General features: G+C 39.5%; 2 long non-coding RNA genes across 2 annotated transcripts; one reads left to right on the top strand and one right to left on the bottom strand.

Annotated features, from left to right (window-relative positions):
• Positions 1–393: 393 nt before the first annotated feature.
• Positions 394–2030, bottom strand: LOC120722631. Its single transcript, XR_005693556.1, has 3 exons — positions 1914–2030; positions 505–807; positions 394–450 (listed from the first exon to the last, which is right to left on the bottom strand). It is a non-coding gene; the product is annotated as an uncharacterized LOC120722631 (long non-coding RNA).
• A 5278-nt stretch (positions 2031–7308) lies between these two features.
• On the top strand, positions 7309–10701 carry LOC120722625. The gene is made up of 2 exons (XR_005693553.1): positions 7309–7511; positions 9941–10701. It is a non-coding gene; the product is annotated as an uncharacterized LOC120722625 (long non-coding RNA).
• The last annotated feature ends 8814 nt before the right edge of the window (positions 10702–19515 follow it).

Below are 19515 nucleotides of genomic sequence, written 5' to 3'. Positions count from 1 at the left end.
TAGACGATATTGTGCAGCACGCAAGATAGACAGCGCACAGTGTGCTTTGAGGCAGCAGCCAAGAAAGCTTTAGTCCGCGTCTGTGAATACCCGTGTGTACACCTGTGTGCATACCTGTGTGGATCAGCATGCTTGTATTCCAAAGGTTTCTCCATGTAATGATCTGCTAGGGAGTGTGGGGAGCCACAGCCCTGTCCTAGGCATTCATTTCATGATGGGTAGGGTTTGGGTAAGCGGCTAAGGAAAGCATTATGTCAATGAGATGTCCCCATAAGGAAATAAATAAACACGCGTGACTATGAGAAACATCTCTGCAGAGTTTTCTATGTTAATTATGTAGAAAAAAAAGTGACTCAGATGCAACAAATGAGTTCAGTACAAGTGAAACGGCCGGAGCTCTGAGGCCCTCAGACTCTCATTTATGTGTTTCTAGCACATATTCATTCTCCACTTTTCACAGACATCTCTATGCGCAACATCCATGGTGCACAGAGACGTCTGAACATTTTAATTGTTATTTGTTTTAATTATTTAATTATTGTTAAAAGCGTTCTTCGATATGTAAGCATGCAATATTGTGGGCAAAATCTTTAACACCAGCTCTAATTTAGACCCTCCCTTTGCCAAAGAAAAAGTTGTACTGTATTGCATCGTCCCCAGTACAATCGTAAAAATTTTATTGGGCACTGTCAAGTTTTTGTGGACAGTGTGGGCCCAGTTGTTTCCTGATTTTCACATGAATACTGAGGGTTTGCCCACAATGACGCTGCACGAGTCCCAGTCAGGCAAGTTTGCTGGGAAACTCTCCTAGTCAAGTCAAGTCAAGTCACGTTTATTTATAGAGCACGTTTAAAAACAACCAAGGCTGACCAAAGTGCTGTACAGTAAATACAGATAAAATTACAATAGAACACAATTTCGTAGTAACACCTCGCTGATAAAAATAAAATAAAAATAAATAAAACAAATAAATTAAACCTTTCTGAAAGCCAATGAAAAGAGGTGAGTTTTAAGAGCGGTTTTAAAAGTTTCTAGGCTTTTGGAGAGTCTGACGTGAGGAGGTAAGCTGTTCCACAGTCTGGGTGCAGCCACAGCAAACGCCCTCTCTCCCTTTGTCTTTAATTTATACCTGGGAACATCTAAAAGCATCAGGTCGGCTGACCTCAAAGATCTCCTGGGGCGATAAGTACTAAGGAGTTCTGACAGGTAAGAAGGTGCAGTGCCATTTAAAACCTTAAAAGCCAGCAGTAAGATTTTAAAATCAATCCTAAAGGCAACTGGGAGCCAGTGGAGAGAGCAGAGAACCGGAGTGATGTGGTCTCTTTTTTTTGAACCGGTCAACAGGCGAGCGGCAGCGTTCTGCACCAGTTGAAGGCGATGTAGACAGGAACGATCTAGGCCAGCATAGAGGGAATTGCAGTAGTCTAGCCGTGAAGTAATAAAAGCATGGACCACTCTTTCTAGATCGTTCCTGCAAAGGTAAGACTTGACTTTGGCTAAAATCCGCAAATGATAAAAAGATCCCTTAACTACAGAGCTGATTTGTTTATCAAGTTTAAAAGCATTGTCAAAAATAACACCAAGACTCTTAATGGAAGAAGTGCAATCGGAGGTTAGGGGTCCCAAAAAGTCAAGAGAGAAGTTGGGATCTTTGGGAAGCCCAAACACAATGACTTCAGTTTTGCTTTCATTAAGGTGTAAGAAGTTAAGAGTCATCCAAGTCTTAATGTCAGACAAGCAGGAGAGTAGCGGCTGCAAAGAAACATTGCAGTTCAACCTCAGAGGGAGGTAGATCTGAATATCATCGGCAAAGATGTGGAAGGACACATTATGTTTACGAAGCACATCGCCCAGAGGGAGCAAGTACAGAATAAACAACAGGGGGCCTAGTATGGACCCCTGAGGTATGCCACCTAATGTTTATGTTGCTGTTATCTGAACTTAGCTGTACAGTAAGGCTGCTCGTGGAATTAAATCATTAAAAGATTCATAAAAACACAAAGAGGCTTCATTTCCAGCTAAGATGGAGTTTAAAATGAACGCTGCAGTGTATCCTCTGCTAAAGGAGGTAATGGAGGAATCATTGCACCTGTTTCTTAAGCGCTTGGAGAATCTAAGTGTTCATGTATAACATGGTCTGATATGTGTGTATGCTGTATGTACATTTTATTATGCATACAGTGAAACTTACCCTAATCCTTTGGTGGGAAAAAAAAGTATGAAGATTTTTAATGTGTAATGAAAGGGGAAAAAGCAGATTTTTAATTAGAATGACCTGAAATTTCTTTTTTTGTAAGCAATTTATCTGCTATTGAATGTGAGCAGTCCTGCTTGAGCCACGGTTAGTTTCAGTTTTGCAGAAGTGATTATAAAAGCTGTTTGCTGCTTTTGTTTGGCTCATATAGCCCATAATCACTCAGGTATCCTGCTGAACCAGAGATAAGAATACGCAGCTCGCTCTCCTGAGCTTTGCTCCAAGCAACCGATGGTGACAAATCAAACAGTCGCTGATCATCTTACTAATAATAACCTTAACTAACCTTTAAAGCACATTTTGAGAACAGTCTTACATGTACCTTTAGAAAGCCTTTATTATTATCAGGTACAATAAATCAGTAACACAATGAATAAAACGGGCTTCAAGTGTACTACATAAAATTATATAGAGATTTTGTTTGTTTTTACTTTTGGCTCTGACTGACCAAAGTGAATTTTAAACCAAGCACCCTAAAATGTAATTGGAGCACAAAGTCCAGTGTATGCTATTCCAGCTAGCATCTCCCCCTCCCACTGTATGTGCTACACAGTCTCAGTCAGGCTTTTTGTAAATGGGCACCTGTTTATGATGTCATGTTGGCTGTGGTATACCCTCTTTGGATCTGGTGCTCAGGGCCTGTTCCTGTCACGATCAAAGCCTCTGTGCTGGCCTGTCCAACATTAATCAGCATCAGCCAGGCTCAGAAACCTTTTGAGCCTGGCTGATAGAGGTGTGCTGTCCGAGATGACGTCTGCTTTCATCTAAACTGTTTCTAAACTTTATCTAGATGTTTCCTTGCTGCGTTGAGCTTATGAGGCACAGATGTTTAGAAACACTGCTCCACGGTGTGGTTGAAAACACCTATTGGATGGAGCCTGCCTATTTGCCTGACTCGCTGTCAACTTTACTCAATAATGCGAGAGGTGGAATTGCTTGTATATTAAAGTGCTTTGAGAGTTTACAGAGTAATGTGATGAGCTCCCGATTCAGACTCTTAAAACATCACAGGCTCTAAAGCAACAAGAGAAAACTTGTTGTGCAGCGGTCAACAAAAACTAAAACAGACAGAGCTGTGAGAGTGAAGATATGAAGATATTAAATGGCCTGTATTTATATAGCGCTTTACTAGTCCCTAAGGACCCCAAAGCGCTTTACATATCCAGTCATCCACCCAGTCACACACACATTCACACACTGGTGATGGCAAGCTACATATTACACAAATTAAACATATTTACATGTAGAATGAAAAGAACCTTGTAGCTTGACTGTCTAAGTTAGTACAAGTACAATCAGACTCATGAAGGAGGCTGAGATTACATAATTGTTGTTGGAACTGAAAAAGAGGAAAACTGTTAGAAAATGCATCAGATCCACATCTATTTGTATTTGAGCGCCCTCTAGTGGAATTTGCTTTGATATGACAGACTTTAAATCAACATAATAAATATCAACTTTCTTTAAAAGTCAATTAGTTATATGCTACCCTGGAAAAACCCCAATCTTTGAGGAAAGCTTGATATTAAATCCAAATATTCTGAAAATATGTCAATAATTGTGATTTGTGTTTTTAAAATGTCTCAGACAGTGACATTTTTCAGTTTCAATCTGCTCACAATTTATGGGGAATTCTTTATTCATAAATTTAAACTTAGTAACAAGAAACTTCAATTTAAAATTTTCATAAACCAGCTTTGAGCACAACTCCAAATCTGCAACAGACAACAGTTTTCCATTTATATACACTCTTCTGTGGATTTAAAAAATACATGTCTCGTCAATAATATTGTTGTCTTAATGTTAACCTTATTGTTTCTGTCTCCCTTTTTTATATTGTGCAAATATTATTTCTGCTGTTTTGAGCCTCTGGTTAATATTGTAAATGTTATTTGTCTTATTGTTTTTGTTGTAAACAAACAAATAAAGAGAAATAAGTAAATAAAAATAAACATTTGCAAACGTTTGCTGTTGAACTTAGCAGCTGTGATAAATGTAGTATCGCAGGAAAACCTAATGCATGAGTGCTCTGTGGTTCTGTGCGTGAAACATCTTATTTTTCACTGACAGCATTAAAAATAAATCTGCATCACAGGTGAGCTCTGGTCTGCAGGATTATCTATATCTGACTACTTGAACGTAGTGAAGATGATGCAGTGAGGAAGTGTGCAGTAGTTTGCTGAATGAGACTTTTAACTACCCTTTCTGAATACATGCTGTATTGAAACAGTTGAATTACAATCCCACCATCCACCCACCGCAGTGTGGTTGATGAAGATCAGCTTTAGTTCAAGCATTGTAGCTGCATTCTCTTAAACTGGCCAGCAGAGGGCGACTTGTGCTTGTGAAAAGACTTCTGAAGTGTACAGGAAGCAGCTCCCTCACTCATGGTGGTCATTAAAAGAGTCAGAGATGAAGATTAATCAGGATTAAACAAGATAACGTGATAAAGGTTTAAGTGTTTATTTAAAAATAAAAATCTGTTTAGCTCTGTGCTCTATGTGGGAAACAGTGTCTTTATTTAAATAGAAGACCAGAAAACATCAAACTGTAAACATGCTGAGCTCCTCCATGCTGCTCCCTCTGCTGTCTGACAGGTTCAAACAGGATCCAGCCTTTAAGAGCCAAACACATTTCAGCTTTCATTTTCAGTTTTACACTTAAAGATAATGAACTCTCAGCTCCTGATGAATGTTTTATTTTCTGTTCTGTAATTTAACAAATTATTCATCTCCAGCCTGAGATTTTCTTCATTTGTGTCTTTAACACAGAAGACCTAAAGCATTGTTTCTATTTCACCTTTATATGTCACAGAGAAAAAACTTCTCTACAGAGAATGAAATCTGTCCTCACAACATTATTTTTATGCTGTCCCTTAACATGCGGCCCAGAGGCTACAGGACAGTTAGAAGGACTTTAAATCACTGAAATAAGGATGAATATTTAAATGTGACTCACACTGACACACCATTTTGACATTTACAATAAAATAGTCTGATTGGGTGTGTTAATTATTGTCGCCTGACTTCCAGGTTTAACTCTGTCCTAACGTCACATCTTTTTTGGGTATTTTAAACACTTTCAGGCCAAAAGGACGTGTAGTGGCAATTCCTTTACTTTTGAAAGATCAAACGTCCCACAACTTAAAGTCCACAAGCCACTGCTGCACTGAGGTAATATTTCGTACGCAGGCAAAAGAAGTCCACTGTCCAAACCTTTTAGTTGAGAGTTTTGGTTTGTTTATCCATTTTGGCAAGCAATAACAAGATCCTTCCTGCTGCTTCTCCTGCTCTGGTAAAAAACCATAGGCCCACCCCAATGCATGCTGGTCCTATACCAGTCTCTTTATTTATAGAAACAAAAATGGCCCTACAACTCTTACTGACTAATCTAACAAAATAACAACAAACAAAACAAATCATTTAAAAACAAAATATTAACCGACAAATAAACCCCAAAATAAAAATAAACTAACAAACTTTAACTAATTTCAAAATAATAAAAAATAAAAAACAAATAGCTCCAACAGGACGTACAACCTGCATTTGTCTTTGTTTCACTGTAGTTAACAGAACATCCAAGTAGTTCATTGGATTCTTTACATTTTTTACTTTTTTACATTTTTTACATACATAATTTGCATGTATCATCCCCTCCGATTTTAAGTAAGAATACACAAAACAAGTATTTAAGAATAATTGTTGGCGGTTTTATTAGAGTAACAGACAGCTCTGAGAGAGTCCAAACATTTCATGTGGAGGCTGATGGACTGTGGATCTCTTAGTTTTGTGCAGATAAGACGAACAAACAAAAAAACACCAGAACAGAACACAATCCATTTCCTCTTCAGACTGCTGTCAGACATTATCTACTGCACTCTGATCACATCACTCAGACCAGCTGCTTTCTACAAAGTCTCATCAACAACATCTTTAGAAACAAGCATCAACAAGCAGGAAGCAGCTTCACCTCTGATCACACACACACTCAACTCTACTCACTCACCTGGAGGATCAACAACTCTTAGTGTGACATTGCAGATGGATTTATATGATTCATTGATGAAGACACGACACTCGTATGCCCCGGTGTCGTTTTTTGTCACATTCTTCAGATTTAAAGACACATTCCCATCTTTCTTCTCTCGCTCATCCAGAGCCGCCCGGTTGTGAAAAGACGGATGCTGGTTGCGTGGTTCAAAGTGCCCGTCCCGCTCTAAATAGACATATTCTTCTCCCAGGTCAGCTCTGGTCCACTTTACACCTGTGAAGTTGTTATCTGGATCTTGACACATCAGAACAACATGCTCTCCAGGTGTAGCTGTTACATCTAAAAGAGAAACAACACAGAGCACAGAGATTAAAGGTCATCAGTCAGCATTCAAAGCTCAGTAACACTCAGTAACTGTATAATATTTGTTAATGCTGACTAAAATAACCCTGATAATGTTTTTAGCTGCTCTGTGCTCGACTTCTGTTGAAATCATCTTAGGCCAAACTTTTTTTGTGTTTGAACTAAAATCAAATTGAACATGTTCACACCTCAATTGTCTGTGGTATGAACATCTCCAACCCCATAATGTGCACTTTTCCCTCTTTAAAAATGCTACATTTCACAGACTGCAGTGAGACAGCCTCACATAGAGCCTGATAACCACGGAAACCTTCTTTAAGTTCAGTTCCTGTCACCTCACTGAACATCATTATTCACTTTTACTTCTTTTTGTCACGTTTAGTTCGTAGTTTGGTGAGTGCCAAAAGTTAATTAAAATCTGTATTTATTTGCAAATGAGAGTATCTCATAATGATAAAACCCCTGTGGTTGTCTCCACTTTATCTAAGAAACGTGAAAAAAAAAGCAACAGAAAAATAACTAAAGCCACAAAGCGCAAAGAATAACTAATTTTGTATCACTACTAAAACAAACCACAAGTCTATCTCTGTTCCAGCACAGAGACAGAGACCCATGGGGGATATTAATCAGGTTTAAAAGGGCTCTTCTGTTGAGCTCTTTAGGTCGTTGCTTAGCGTAGAGTAAAAAGGCGAGGAGTGAGACGCGGCTGCGTAGACTCCTCCCTAACTCTACGCCGGAGTTAACGCCGGGATGGATAGGTCCCGCACCACGACATTAAACCCTCGATATAGACTATAGACATTCATCGCGGCGATGTTCTGAACATTGAGTGGACGTCGTTGGCGTCCGCGGCGTTTCTCGGCTTCGGTGTCGACAGGGGGACGTTTTGCCTTAGCTTGTGACGGTAAGCAGAGACTCTTCCACGGAGGAAACCTTTTGGTTCAGTCTCAGCTCCTCATTCTTTGTGAGCCTCTTACACACACTTATTTTACCTTTTAATATGTTTTTGTTTAACATTTCATTTTTTTCTATTTTCATTTTAGTTTCTTTTACCTATCTCTTTGCTTATAATTTTATTTAGGGATGATTTTCAACATTATTTTAGACACACTGGGCTGTTTACGGGCTCACACCACGATCAACAGGGTTTTGTATTTTATTTCGTTCTCGTTTCACTCATTTTACTCTCTTCTGCTTTTGGCCACAGATTTCTGCCCTTTTTTTGTTTCCAGAAAAACGTTTTTTATCGGACCTTCCTCACTTATTTACTGCTTCGTTTTCATGGACATTTTTGTTTAAAGAACTGTATTTAAAGATTGATGAACTCCGCTGTTCAGGACTGTGACACGGAAGGCGTTTGATAACAGATGCAATACAATACAAATACAATTATCCCGTGAATGCTTAATAATTACGAAACAGCAAAGTGTTAATAAGTTATTTTATTACTAGCACATCCCACTTCATGGGTTTAACAATGCGAAACTGCTCTTGTATAGTGTTTAAAAACCTCTGAGAGCTCAGTAACAGACACGTTATAAAAATATGTCTGAAATTAGTCTAACTTTGAAGTTGAAAAGACGTCTAAAACGACCACATTTTGACTTAAAACAGGCCACGCACGAAGGTCTTACCGAAGACGACAGTAGATGTTCAGCAAACGTTGCCTGGCGTTACGAAACAACCCCAACCCCCAAGCAAAAATAATCTTTATGATAATAATTACCTTGGGTAGCTCCAACGATGACGTAGAGTACAGTCCACAGGTGTCTCATTGTTCGTTTCCAAGAGATAGAGCGGGGCCTCCCGGTTGTACAAAGTGAGGAGCATTTTCTCCGGACGTATACTCTTTATTCACCCACAGAGCCGCAGACGACTGCGGGACTTGGCTTTCGTCGTCGACGGCCCTGTTGTGGCTTCAGCTCTCGCCGGTGATTCGAGAATCTTCCAGAGACCGACGACTGAACCTGAACGAATCCCTTTGGTTCAGTCTCAGCTGCTCTTTTCACACCTTTTTACACATATTTTCTCCTGATAGTTTGTGAGCCTCTTAAACACATTTATTTTATTTTTACATGTATTTTGTTAAACATTTCACTTTTGAAACTGGTTTTCATTGTATTTTCCTTTAAGGTTTTTTTTGGAGGCATGCTGTTAGGTTCATGCTTGCTTTGTGTCTGGGGCTCATGTGGGAGAAAAGCTTACACTTCATGATATTGTAAGCCAACAGTTGAGCTAAGAATCCCCCCCCACACACACACACACCTCTATTTGTGTGTGTATGTGTGTATGCGCACGTGTCTTTTTAATGTGAATGTGGTTTTCTGTCTCTATGTGTTAGCCCTGTAACAGACTGGTGACCTGTCCAGGGTCTGGGAACTGTTAAGCACTGTGGCACCTTCTGGTAGGCTACTTTCTGACAACCTGAGTCACCTGGTTGAACTGCATTCCACTCCATTGCCATCATCTCTGACACCCACTCAGAGATGATGAATGCTTCCGTGTGTCTATTAAAATTTTCCATTAGTACACGTGTCATTCTCACAACTGCTCCTAACCCAACTGCCCAATTCTCTGGGTTAATTTAAATACCTAAAGAGCAGAACAAATGTTAGAATCAAAATCAGTCAGAGCTGAAGACCCTGTTTTATTCAGGAATCTGTAGTCAAGCTCGGGAGTCTCAGTTCAGCACTGTAACACAGCAGGCGTTTGCACTTCTTTTGTATAATACCTTATAAGTAAATGGTAAATGGCCTGTATTTGTATAGCGCTTTTTTACTAGTCCCTAAGGACCCCAAAGCGCTTTACATATCCAGTCATCCACCCATTCACACACACATTCACACACTGGTGATGGCAGCTACATTGTAGCCACAGCCACCCTGGGGCGCACTGACAGAGGCGAGGCTGCCGGACACTGGCGCCACCGGGCCCTCTGACCACCACCAGTAGGCAACGGGTGAAGTGTCTTGCCCAAGGACACAACGACCGAGACTGTCCAAGCCGGGGCTCGAACCGGCAACCTTCCAATTACAAGGCGAACTCCCAACTCTTGAGCCACGATCGCGCCCAGAAATGTCATACTTGGTACTCCTTTTTTTTTTTTGAGTAATACAGTGAGCTACACCAAATCAATCGACATCTCATGTAAGAATTTATTCCAGCTATCCAATTTAACATCTGCTGGAAAACAGTGAATTATGATAAATGACATCACTAACTATTCAGACAGAAGGAAACCTGCACCTCAGCTCCTGAATAATTCTGGCTTTGAATTTGAAATGTGGAAGCAAAGTTTCTGCTCTCACATTGGCTCTGTTTTGTGTCTTGCAGAAACAGATCAGACATTTCTGGCAACACTTCAGCTCCTTCCACGGAGAAGAGCATAAGATGACAGTGATGATGATCCTGATGAAGGCCACAAGCCGTGGAGCAGTAAAGTTTTCTAAATCATTCAAATGTTTCTCGAGCTCTAACTTTCTACTTCCCTATTGTTTTAGGACTCTGTGTGTTGATTTCACTGACAGCTTATTTATTAATAAGTAATTATTAATATTATTGTTGAAAAAAACTCCAAATTGAACAAGTTTCTGTTTGCTTATTGTTTCAGGACTCTGTGTGTTGATCTTACTGACAGCTTATTCATTAATTATTCATTAATTAGCAATTATTAATATTATTGTTGAAAAAAACCTCCAAATTTAAGAAAGAGGTAAGTTTCGTTTTATAGAAGAGATGGAGCAGTCTCTCTGTCAGGTGAATATCTACAAATATACAAACAAATTAAGATGACAGTCAGCAATGCAGCCCGATTTAAAAAGATCAATATGAAAATAAAATAATGAATCTGACCTTTTAATGTGACTCTTTCCTTACTTGTTTAAAATATCTGAATGATCAGACATTATTGCTTTTTGTGAAACCTCAACACAGAAAAAGAATAAAAGCTAAATGATGTGAAATTCATCACTTTATTGCTCTACGTCTCTTTTTTTGGTCTTTCTTTAGTACGGGCTTCATGATTGCTTTATTTTCTGTCACGTGAGAACAGGGTGTGTATTTCTGGGAAAGGTGATGAAAAGTTTTTAACCAATGAAAAACTGACACACCACACACTTACTTGGAATATAGTTTCTGGGTGTGTCGGTTTACGCGAAGCGCCTGAATGGGAACTTACATTAGCCTGTTTGAAAGTGGAAAAAGGTCCAAGAAAAGAGCACTTTTTAAAATAGAATAAGAAGTCTATAATATTTCAAGGAATTAATTTAAGTAGCGCCGTGATTTAGATGTAATCAGTGTACTGTTTTCTAATATTGTCACTAATAAAAGATGAAAATAATTTAAGAACTGCTGCCAGCTTTTGAATCTATACTGAGCCTTTCAGTGTTTTCTCCTTGTGCCTCTGTGGACTGTCTCTGGCACCAAAGTTTCCTCTCAAAGTCCAAAGACAGACATGTTTGTTAGGGATTTGTTGAAACACCTGAAGCACCTTCTGGTACTTTCTGAGGAACAGGCTCACCCAGTTGAACTGCATTCCATAAACAAGTTTTTACTGGGCCTGTGCACCAGACCGCAGTCGGACGGCCAACTCCTCCTCCTGGCCCCCCGCTCCAGCAGGCCGCAGAGAACGGGGGTGAGAGAAGACTCCAAACCTCCCTCCACCTGCTCATTGTAGTGTTGATGCATGTGTGTTCTAAGGTGCATTTAAATACATACTCTCTAACATTCAGTGAGCCAGTGTTATGACCTTGGCTTCCTGTTTATCTGCTTCCAACCAGGGGTGAAGCTCCTGTGAAATGTGCTTTGTGCTCTCTGCACACAGTATGCTCTTCTTAACTCAGCAGTATAAAATGTCATGAAACAGTGTAACTCATTCACAGTAAATCAACAGTATATGATAATACAAACCTATCTAATGATTTTCACATTCTTTTTAATTCAGAAGTATAATGCAAACTAGAACTACAACTACATACTATTATACTCTCTATAATATGGAGTATGGTGTGGCTTACGGCAGTATAATGATTCACACATTTCGATTATAGGCATAGGATAACATATGATAAAATAATAATCTCACAACTATTTTATCTAAGACAGATATGCTTTTATCCACATCTCACATTGCTCGATTAGCATCAGCTGTACACTCTTGCACTGCAGAGAATAGAGGCTGCCGAGGGTGCAACAACATTTATTGAAGTTGGTTTAATAATTATGCAAGATTACATTATACAAGATTAAACCTAATATTTTTGGTTGCAACCAGCTAATATTTTTCATCCATCAAGCGAAACAAAAGTAGAAATGTCAATTATTTGGAAAATACGAAATATTTAGGCAGTTATTTCCAATGAATACACAATAATGGTATTAAAAATATAAAATATGAGCTGTATTTAAACTAAAAACATTAAAACTGAAAAGCATTAAAATACGGAATAACCTGAGGGCAAGGAGATAAATAAACCAACAATGTTTAAAAAAAAAAAAAAAAAAAAAAAAAATCTAATTATTACATTTAAACTAAGTGAACTGAGAAATGGTCGTTGGCACTGTGACTATATCCTTGTTTGCTAGGTTTATGGCCCTACAACAGGCAGACACACGATACACTGCTCACTGCAAACATATACAAGAAAAAGTTGAAGGACACAATATATTCTCTGATTTGCTGAAGTTTGGTGCTCATACCATTTGCCAGGATAAACTACACCTGAATCAAATGATCCAACTTCAAGATATTTTGAGGAGATCATTTAGCTATTTCAGTCAGCTGTGTTGGATCAGTGTCACCTCAAAAACTTGCAGGACACAGGGCCTTGAGGCCTGGAGTTCCCATGCCTGATTTATGAAATTCAATGCTTTAGTCAGATCAAGCACTACAGCCTCAACTACACTTCTATGTAATAGTTTGTAGAAGCTGGTTGCTGACAAATGCATAAACTCCCTTATCTTATCGATTGGAAGCACTTGTGTCCGGTCTGTATGGCAAACTGAGGGGAAGCCGGGGGAAGGAGGACCCAAACACTGGACTTTGCGGTGAACAGGGCATTTATTTACAGTGAAGTAAACGTTGACCCAATAAATCCCAGTGCGTTCCCTTGACTCCTGTCTTCTCCTAAAGTCCCTGTTTTGTGCTTTCAGCTTCCTTGTGTCCACACTCCCCGTGCTCTCTTCTGTTCCACACTTCTCCCAGGGGAAAATAACATAGACAGCTGTAAGGGGGGACACGGGGACACGGACGGACGGACGGACGGACGGACACACACACACACACACACACACACACACACACACACACACACACACACACACACACACACACACACACACACACACACACACACACACACACACACACACACACACCAATCCCCCATCAAGGAGTGCTTAGCCACACTGTTAAGTAGTTCCCTGACGAGGCTTGATCAGCACCAGGTGTGTGATGATCTTTAGGTGTGGCCAAACTCCTGGCAGGTCCACATCCACCAAGCCTTAAGATCCCTGCCCCAGCCACACACACACACCCCCACCCACCCACCAATAAACACAAGAATAGATACAGGAACAGCAGCACAGTGCAGAAACAAACACATATCATCTAAAAAGAGTCACAACTTCTCCATGACAATGTGTGTCTTACTTTCCCTTCAAATTTACAGTTTTTGTTTTTTCATATCAGCCAATATTAATATTATCACTTTTTTCTCAATAATTACATGTCAGAGTATTTTAGTTTTTATCTGTTTGTATCTGTCTTTTGCAAAACTTATATGAAAAGCATACAAGAGTGAAAACAGATATAAGATCCCTTAAAAAAATCATATAAATGAAACTTGTATGTTTTGGATACTTATTAAAAGAACATAGAAAGTAATAAAAGTAATGAGAAAGTGGCCACTTTCATGAGTAAATTATATAAGCCTTATATGATTCACTATATGAAGTAGGCCACATCTTATGTAAGTCTTTTATAAGGTTTTACTGTTTCTTTTCCATATGGGTATGGACAGAAATTTGTCTCCAAAGAGTTGCAATTGCGTCCGATATAAAGTGTAAACTAAGTTTTACAAATGTGTGCAATGATTTGTGTGTAACTTTTGAGGACTCACACAAGTGTGCTTCAATCCACAAATCACAAATAGGATGTAATCTGAACGCACATAACACTATTTTACAAATGAGTACATCCAAACCTGACTAAATATCATTTACACACAATTTACTATGTTCAGCTTTATGAATCTGATCATTCTGACTTAAAAAAAAAAAACCTTCCTGTGCGTGCAAATGTCTAAAAATACACGTAACATCTCTGTCTCCTTACAAAACCTTAAATGGGCGTGCACCAATCGCCTGATATGCACAGACCAAATCACATGCCCACGTGGAGGTTTTAAGGTAAATTTAACGCTGCCAGCTTCTCACATATCCTCAAAGGTAAGCTGCTCAAGATGTCCCAGTGTAAAACTGGGGCATCTGGGCTTCTTTGGTCTATCTCTGTTTTTGTTTTGTTTTTTTACATAACGTGGACATTACTTTTTGGAAATAAACAGAACATCTCTAAGACCTTAACTAGAAAACATCCACACAGTAGTCCACCACATCCTGAAATGTTCGGGATTATTGAATTTTGAAGCGTGTTCCTCCCAAAGTGCAAAGCACTTTTGTTTCTGTAGGTTCTCAGTCATAATGATCTGGATGACATGACCTGCAGACATGTTCTGGATTATTCATTACAGTAACATTAACGACTCAGACAGTCAGACATACTGATAACTTATCAGTACATATCCATATTTTTTTTATCTATACATCTGCAGTAGTTAAAAATCATGAATCAGCATATGGACATTATCTGATGCTCTGGAAGTGAAGCAGATGTTTTACTAGAGACACAGCTAAGTGTTTTGCAATTTTGCATCATTTTAAAAAGTTTAAATTTCTTCGGTATTGAACAGTTGTTTTGGGGGTTTTTTGTAAACAGCGACCGACAGCGCTGTACACAATGGTAGACTAGTGCATAATAAGGAAGCAATTAAGAGGGCAATTAAGGGAGCAATTGAGATGGGAAATATTTCTTGAAGGACACTGAGAGAGAGAAAGAGCTGTGCAGGAAGTGTGATTTTTATTGCGTTGGAAGCAAAACAAAAGTAAGAGAGAATTAATGTCTGGAAAAAAAGACAAAGTGGGTAACTGTTTTTTTTTTCTTACTTTCCAGAATTCTGGAAAAGGAAAAAAAAACAAAAGAGGTGCCCACTTTTTCCCCCCCAGTGGCCCTAATCCTCTTCTGCTTTTTAGCTGTTTGGTGGTTGTTGAAATTGTTTTGTGATTTTTAACCTGACATGCTGGTGTTTCTGGCAAAATACATTTATATTTAAAGAATTTATTGAATGAATATCACATTATTCAAACTCGAATAGATTTGAATTGGAAAAATCTATTTTTTTAAACCCATCCTAATCCACATTGACGTACAGCTAAATTGTTCCCTCTATCTGCAGCTGAGCTCTGCCTTAGTGTCCCCAGCAGAAGAACGTCCAGCACGTAGCAGCAGATTAAAAATATACATATTAACCTTTAAAGGTTACTGCATACTGTCTGTAATTGGTAAATCAGAGGTGTCCTCAAGAGTTAATTTCCTGCAGCTTTAGATGCATCCTTGTTTCAACACACCTGAATCAAATGAATGGCTTTACCTAACTTGATGGCATGCTGAAAAGGTAATCCAACTATTTGATACAGCTGTGTTGGAGTAGGGATGCATCTAAAAGCTGCAGGAAGGTAGTTCTCAAGGACTTGGAGTTGGACACCCCTGTGGTAAATCATGTTTTCTCATTTATTTTACAAGAAACATCCACGTTATTTGGAAAAAATAAAAAAAATCTCAGATATGCAGCAGAAGCCCAGATGTCACAGGTTTGCGTTCACTGTAAAACAGGATTACATTAAAAAAGAAAATGTCGTGGTAATTTTCCGCTAGTATATACTGTATATATTTTTGTTTATTACAGAAGTTCCTCAAATGTGTCAAATATATATTTTTATATATATTTAAATATCCACTGAGCTGTGAGGGCAGTTATGCGCCTCAAAGGGAACCCCGACTATTATGACAAGTTACTCTAAATATCCCCACAAGTTTGTGGGGATAGGTTAATTGAATAATCCAAATTGCCACTAGGTGTGAATGTGAGTATGAATGGTTGTCTGTCCTTGTGTGTTGGCCCTGCGACAGACTGGCGACCTGTCCAGGGTGTACCCCGCCTCTCGCCCTATGACAGCTGGGATTGGCTCCAGCACCCCCCGCGACCCTGAAAAGGATAAGCGGTAGCGAATGGATGGATGGATGGATGGATGGATGGACTCTAAATATGTTACAAATTATCTCCACTACATAAAAACATACTTCAGAATAACTACAATTTTTTTGTTGTTCATTAAATCTTTGTTGTTTAAAGCTATTTTGGAGCCGTGGGAGCGGCCATGTTTTTTCGCACACAATGCATTCTGGGATGATGACATGTATTGGTTGTCGGCAGTATAGGTGCTTTCGTTCAGCTAACCTGTTTTGTTTTTTAAAGTTTTTTAAAATAGCAACCATTTCAATTAACTTGCTAATCAGTGACCTGGTTAAGACGTGGTAGACCTGCATTATCCGGTCTTTGAGTCTGACATTATAAGCCATTTCTGGGCTCAAACTCCACTGCAAACGTCAAATGATCCCTGCGGCATTATTGAGAATTGAAAAACTGTCTAAATTTGTTCATCTGTAATTAAATGATTAGTGTGGCTGCTCTGCAAGGTGTAACAATGAAGTTTAACATCCAGGCATCCATGAAAATGGAATTTATGACATTTAACTGAGTTAGAAGTTAGCAGGGCGTTAGCTTGCTAGCTTCCGTCTAAATATAATATACCATGTTCTGACTGAGAGATTTATTAAACAAATTAAAACGTACAGCTCTGCTATCACTTCCAACATCAATGATGACAGGGAAGTAAACATCAGCAACATTTGTAGGGTTACTGAAGTTTGGCTAGCTGGTATATAATGATGTGCTACGTGATCGCTAGCGTGACAAGATATGTTAGCATAACATAAACAGTAAAGCTGGAGGATGAACACCAACGAACGGATGACTTGTTTCCTCTCAATAAAAGTTAAAGTGAGGGTTACCGATGGTTAGGAGCAAATGCAATCTCATGGCAGGATGCTGCAAACGGACCAAACATCAGGATAACCACCGAGATGATCCATCCACAATATGAGGTTAGTCATTAATATACTGCTGCATGGGCTGGGTTGTAGTTACATCATAAGGGTTTAAAAACTGAGCTTTAAAAAGATCAGCGGTAATAAAAAGCATGAGAAGCGGACAATGATCACTGACTGTTTTTAGGGGCTTGTTGAGATTAAATCGAACAAGATACAAAGCATTAAAACATGTTAAAAACACAACAGTCTTTTTAAATGCAGAATACTTTGGGCCCGGTGTTCTGACCACCGGAAGCACGATTCATCACATCATCACTGGATACCGGTTATGGAAGCCAACAAGGACTGCCCAAAGAACATCTAGATTAAGACATACGGCTTCAAAAAGGTTTTTGATACTTTACAACAAACCTTCTCAGTCGCCATTGACATTGGCAAGCAGTAGCCGCATAGACACCAGAAATTTTCCCTCACTCTTGCGTCCTTGTGTGACAGATTGTTTTCATGTTCATCTAAACTAAGTACTGGTTGACTCTTTTCATTATCTCTCTCTGTTTACTGTGGTTCAAACTGTAAAAGTTGAACAGAAGTCATTTCCAGTGCACTGCTAACTGTGAACTGGATGCGGTGCAACCGTGTGACATCACTACCCAGAGTCCATTGAGAAGTAAATAACAATGGCGGCCTACTGGTTTTATATAAAATGTACTTAACAGGAAAACATTTGGCGTATATGTGTTATTGAAAGCACAGTACATATTTTAGCGCAAACATGTCTTAAAAACCGGGGTTCCCTTTAACATTGGTTGCCAACCAAGAAGAAGAAGCTGTGAGTCAGGAGGCTCACACATCTCATCATAAAGTGACAAAACAGCTGATACATTAACAAACAAATTAACTCACAATCTTCATATACCAGTCTCACAAAGTCCTGAATACAGCCTCAGTTTGCATGTTAGTCCACCAAGTTCCATCTGAACTTTAAAGAAAACACACTCAGCTTTTTCTTGGATTTTCACACTTGTTGGCTTTGTACAGGAACATATATAAGATAAGACTAAGCATTATCTTATTACTATAAGATACTAAATATATCTATTTAGTATCTGTCTCTCTTCCACAGCATGTCTTTTGTTCTGTCTTATTCTCAAAGGAAAAATATAATGTGGAAGAAGATCATTCGTGAAACAGCTCTTTTATATTAGTCAGATGCAGCCAACAGCACCCCCTTCATGTGGAGACACAGGTGAAACCCCGGATTAACTTCATGGGTTTAAAGGCAGCTTTGCGTGACAGTTTATTGTCATTTGTGATCATGGCTCAAGAGTTAGGCGTTCGTCTTGTAATTGGAAGGTTACCGGTTCGAGCCCTGGCTCCGACAGTCTCGGTCGTTGTGTCCTTGGGCAAGACACTTCACCCGTTGCCTACTGGTGGTGGTCAGAGGGCCTGGTGGCGCCAGTGTCCGGCAGCCTCGCCTCTGTCAGTGCACCCCAGGGTGGCTGTGGCTACAATGTAGCTTGCTATCACCAGTGTGTGAATGGGTGGATGACTGAATGTGTAAAGCGCTTTGGGGTCCTTAGGACCAAGTAAAGCGCTATACAAATACAGACCATTTAGCAGTGTTTTTGTAAGTGGAAAAATACCCCGGATATGTAACTGACTGGCTGTGGTGAACATAGAAAGTTGAACAGGATATAGCAGACTGTAAACAAACATCCTAGCTTTAAATGTTTGCATTGTTCATATTCCAAATAAAGCAAACAGTGTTAGAGCTGAGCTTGGATCAGTGTGTTCACACTGACAGCTACAAAACAGCTTCATCTTTAAAAGTGAACTTTACTATGACCAGTCTGACCAGTTTGAAGGCAAATACACCAGTGATCTCTTCAACAGTCAGTGTTTCTCTAACAGTAGGACACTCTTTACACAGCACAGACTCACTGAGGACTGAGTACCCACCCAAAACCCAGGATAAAGAGTTTCAGTGAATGTGGTGTTGAAGGTGTGGAGGTGGATCAGAGTGTCAGAGGAGACTCTGTAGAAGGACAGAGTGCCAGCAGGACAGTCCACATACACTGCTACTCTGTTAGAGACGGAGGAGGAGGAGGAGGAGATCCATGTTTGTCTGTTATTATGCCAGATTGAATGAGGATCATCATAAGAGCAGTTCAGACTCCAGGACTGATTATTGTGTCCAAACCAACAGTCATCGCTGCGTCCTTTCCTTCTGATTCTTCTGTAACTCACTGATATATAAACATATCCGCTCCACTCGACCTCCCAGTAACAGCGACCAGTCAGACCATCTCTACACAGCAGCTGACGAACATGAAATCTGTCTGGATGATCAGGATATGACTGAACCTCCTCCACACGTGTCACCTTCCTGTTGTTGTCAGACAGTTGGAGGTTTGTGTGAACTGTGTTTGTGTCGATTGTGAGTTGACAGGAATCTGATGAGAGAACAAACACAATCCAGCTGCAGTTATTGAGCCATCAGCTGTTCATTGATTGACACTTTGATGAGAGAGATGACATCAGAGATGTGAATGAGTGATGTGACAGTTTGAAGATGGTTTGTGTGCTGCTTTGTTTTCATGAATCACATTAAAAACACACTTACACTTCCTCAGACCTGGTGTCAACCATCGGACTCCAGCAGGCTCCAACCTGAAAGGAGGAG

The sequence above is a fragment of the Simochromis diagramma genome, unplaced genomic scaffold (assembly GCF_900408965.1).
Source record: "Simochromis diagramma unplaced genomic scaffold, fSimDia1.1 OVJJ01000384.1, whole genome shotgun sequence".
Taxonomy (NCBI): Eukaryota; Metazoa; Chordata; class Actinopteri; order Cichliformes; family Cichlidae; genus Simochromis; species Simochromis diagramma.
Note: the sequence above shows the minus strand (reverse complement) of the source record. Positions and strands in the feature narration are given on the sequence as shown.